The sequence below is a fragment of the Salvelinus namaycush genome, unplaced genomic scaffold (assembly GCF_016432855.1).
Source record: "Salvelinus namaycush isolate Seneca unplaced genomic scaffold, SaNama_1.0 Scaffold2868, whole genome shotgun sequence".
Taxonomy (NCBI): domain Eukaryota; kingdom Metazoa; phylum Chordata; class Actinopteri; order Salmoniformes; family Salmonidae; genus Salvelinus; species Salvelinus namaycush.
In genome coordinates this window covers 13,897-18,018 of record NW_024059750.1, presented here as the reverse complement: position 1 = coordinate 18,018, position 4,122 = coordinate 13,897, and the positions used below count along the sequence as shown (strand labels likewise).

The 4,122-nt window shown below is 46.8% G+C and overlaps 1 long non-coding RNA gene across 1 annotated transcript; it reads left to right on the top strand.

The window, feature by feature from the left end:
- The first annotated feature begins 370 nt into the window (after positions 1 to 370).
- Positions 371 to 3,349, top strand: LOC120039641. The gene is made up of 3 exons (XR_005475467.1): positions 371 to 824; positions 2,494 to 2,599; positions 2,968 to 3,349. It is a non-coding gene; the product is annotated as an uncharacterized LOC120039641 (long non-coding RNA).
- The last annotated feature ends 773 nt before the right edge of the window (positions 3,350 to 4,122 follow it).

The window sequence follows — 4,122 nt, the reverse complement described above, 5'->3', positions numbered from 1 at the left end:
CACCCAAGCAAACTGGCTAAAGTTGGCTAGCTTGCTAGCTACAGTACTTTCAGATAAAATGAGAGAACACCTCAATTTGACCATTTGACTTTCTCTAGCAGAACTGGTTGAACTGTTTTCATGTTATCTAGAGGGTGAGTGACTGTAACTGTTCTGCTGACAGCCATTTCTGTTTCAAAATGATTTTATTATAAAGCTAATTAAATCAGGCATACTACTGTATGTACAAGATGATTCCTGTGATCCTTTTGGAAACTTTTGGATTACTTTGTGTACTCTGACTCTGCACCAGGTGGGAGATTCAGTACTGTAGTTGTACCTGTCTCATTGTAGTTACGGTATTACTACAGTATTAAAACTGTCACTACAGTGCTGCGGTAGCTGGGATTGTATGCTGCTGGAGTGAACCCTTTACAGTGCTGCGGTAGCTGGGATTGTATGCTGCTGGAGTGAACCCTTTACAGTGCTGCGGTAGCTGGGATTGTATGCTGCTGGAGTGAACCCTTTACAGTGCTGCGGTAGCTGGGATTGTATGCTGCTGGAGTGAACCCTTTACAGTGCTGCGGTAGCTGGGATTGTATGCTGCTGGAGTGAACCCTTTAAGCCCTTCTGTGTTGTTTTTCTTGGGTGCCTTGTGACCGTGACGCATCATCTATAGAATATTGGTTTCAACTCTGGTTCTGAAACTCTATCGTTTATTATAAAGGTTGTCTGTTTCCTCTGTCTGCTCCACAGAACACTATGCTGTGAGTGAGCTGGTGAAAGCCTCCAAAGACGGACAGGATATAGACGGCGAGGTACTCACCTATCTGGAGCTGGCTCAGGTTGGTTTACTAGAACAGGATATAGACAGAGAGGTACTCACCTATCTGGAACTGGCTCAGGTTGGTTTACTAGAACAGGATATAGACAGAGAGGTACTCACCTATCTGGAACTGACTCAGGTTGGTTTACTAGAACAGGATATAGACAGAGAGGTACTCACCTATCTGGAATTGACTCAGGTTGGTTTACTAGAACAGGATATAGACAGAGAGGTACTCACCTATCTGGAACTGACTCAGGTTGGTTTACTAGAACAGGATATAGACAGAGAGGTACTCACCTATCTGGAATTGACTCAGGTTGGTTTACTAGAACAGGATATAGACAGAGAGGTACTCACCTATCTGGAACTGACTCAGGTTGGTTTACTAGAACAGGATATAGACAGAGAGGTACTCACCTATCTGGAATTGACTCAGGTTGGTTTACTAGAACAGGATATAGACAGAGAGGTACTCACCTATCTGGAACTGACTCAGGTTGGTTTACTAGAACAGGATATAGACAGAGAGGTACTCACCTATCTGGAATTGACTCAGGTTGGTTTATTAGAACAGGATATAGACAGAGAGGTACTCACCTAGGATAATATTTCTACAGTTTTAAATATAGGATGATTTTTCTACAGTTTTAAATATAGGATGATTGATCTGCAGGTTTCAACATGGGATGATTGATCTGCAGGTTTCAACATGGGGTGATTGATCTGCAGGTTTCAACATTGGGTGATTGATCTGCAGGTTTCAACATTGGGTGATTGATCTGCAGGTTTCAACATAGGGTGATTGATCTGCAGGTTTCAACATAGGGTGATTGATCTGCAGGTTTCAACATAGGGTGATTGATCTGCAGGTTTCAACATAGGGTGATTGATCTGCAGGTTTCAACATAGGGTGATTGATCTGCAGGTTTCAACATGGGGTGATTGATCTGCAGGTTTCAACATAGGGTGATTGATCTGCAGGTTTCAACATAGGGTGATTGATCTGCAGGTTTCAACATAGGGTGATTGATCTGCAGGTTTCAACATAGGGTGATTGATCTGCAGGTTTCAACATGGGGTGATTGATCTGCAGGTTTCAACATGGGGTGATTGATCTGCAGGTTTCAACATGGGGTGATTGATCTGCAGGTTTCAACATGGGGTGATTGATCTGCAGGTTTCAACATGGGGTGATTGATCTGCAGGTTTCAACATGGGGTGATTGATCTGCAGGTTTCAACATGGGGTGATTGATCTGCAGGTTTCAACATGGGGTGATTGATCTGCAGGTTTCAACATGGGGTGATTGATCTGCAGGTTTCAACATGGGGTGATTGATCTGCAGGTTTCAACATGGGGTGATTGATCTGCAGGTTTCAACATGGGGTGATTGATCTGCAGGTTTCAACATGGGGTGATTGATCTGCAGGTTTCAACATGGGGTGATTGATCTGCAGGTTTCAACATGGGGTGATTGATCTGCAGGTTTCAACATGGGGTGATTGATCTGCAGGTTTCAACATGGGGTGATTGATCTGCAGGTTTCAACATGGGGTGATTGATCTGCAGGTTTCAACATGGGGTGATTGATCTGCAGGTTTCAACATGGGGTGATTGATCTGCAGGTTTCAACATAGGGTGATTGATCTGCAGTTTGAATGTATTTTCCTTTGTTTTTCTTCCAGTTCCATAATGCTAACCAGTTAGCAGCTTGGTGCCTACATCACATCTGCACTCACTACAACAATGTCTGTGCCAACTATCGCAAAGAGATCAAGGCCAAATCTGCAGGTGAGTTATTCATCCGCTAGTTCTGATCAGCACACAACCAACCATCACAATCAATGAAAGGTGAACACGGAACAATATGGTTTTAGACTTGTATTAATGAGTTTCCTGTCAGATAGTAAGGCAGATACCCTCTTCTCTTGATAATGTCCGCTGGTTTGTTATGTCCTTTCAATTTGTGATGAATGAAGACCTAGAAAACAAGGTGAGGGGACTTCCTATCTAATCAGTGACCTTAATGCATCACGTCCAAGGGAAGAGTGAAAACCTTCTATGGAATGAGTTTGCCACCTGTGTTCTGTACTGCCCAGTCTGTGGTAGCTACACTACATGTTGTCTGATGGTCTGCCGGTGTTGTGTTTTCCTCCCAGAGAACCAGGAATACTTTGAGAAGCACCGCTGGCCCCCGGTGTGGTACCTGAAGGAGGAGGACCACTACCAGCGGGTGAGGAAGGAGAGGGAGAAGGAGGACGTGGTTCTCAACAAACACCACAGCAGACGACGTTGGTGCTTCTGGAGCACCTCCCCTGCCGTGGCCTGAGAGGAGGTCTGAGGAGGGTCAGCCCCAAACCGCCCAGGGAATCTGCCACCTGCCCCGTGCTCCAGCTTCTAACCCTGCACCCCGCAAAGAGGTCCCACCTGCCCCGTGCTCCAGCTTCTAACCCTGCTCCCCGCAAAGAGGTCCCAACAACACACGCTGTCCCAACAACACACGCTGTCCCAACAACACACGCTGTCCCAACAACACACGCTGTCCCAACAACACACGCTGGTCCCAACAACACACGCTGGTCCCAACAACACACGCTGGTCCCAACAACACACGCTGGTCCCAACAACACACGCTGGTCCCAACAACACACGCTGTCCCAACAACACACGCTGTCCCCACAACACACGCTGTCCCCACAACACACGCTGTCCCAACAACACACGCTGGTCCCAACAACACACGCTGGTCCCAACAACACACGCTGGTCCCAACAACACACGCTGGTCCCAACAACACACGCTGGTCCCAACAACACACGCTGGTCCCAACAACACACGCTGGTCCCAACAACACACGCTGGTCCCAACAACACACGCTGTCCCAACAACACACGCTGGTCCCAACAACACACGCTGGTCCCAACAACACACGCTGTCCCAACAACACACGCTGGTCCCAACAACACACGCTGGTCCCAATGTTTTACTGTTAGTTATTTTCTGTCTTAATGCTCAGATGATCTATCTGACGATGCACTGTCATGTGCCACCCTCTTCTCTTGATGCACTGTCATGTGCCACCCTCTTCTCTTGATACACTGTCATGTGCCACCCTCTTCTCTTGATGCACTGTCATGTGCCACCCTCTTCTCTTGATGCACTGTCATGTGCCACCCTCTTCTCTTGATGATACACTATCAGGCCCTACCCTCTTCTCTTTATGATACACTGTCAGGTCCTACCCTCTTCTCTTAATACACTGTCAGGTCTTACCCTCTTCTCTTTATGATACACTGTCAGGTCCTACCCTCTTC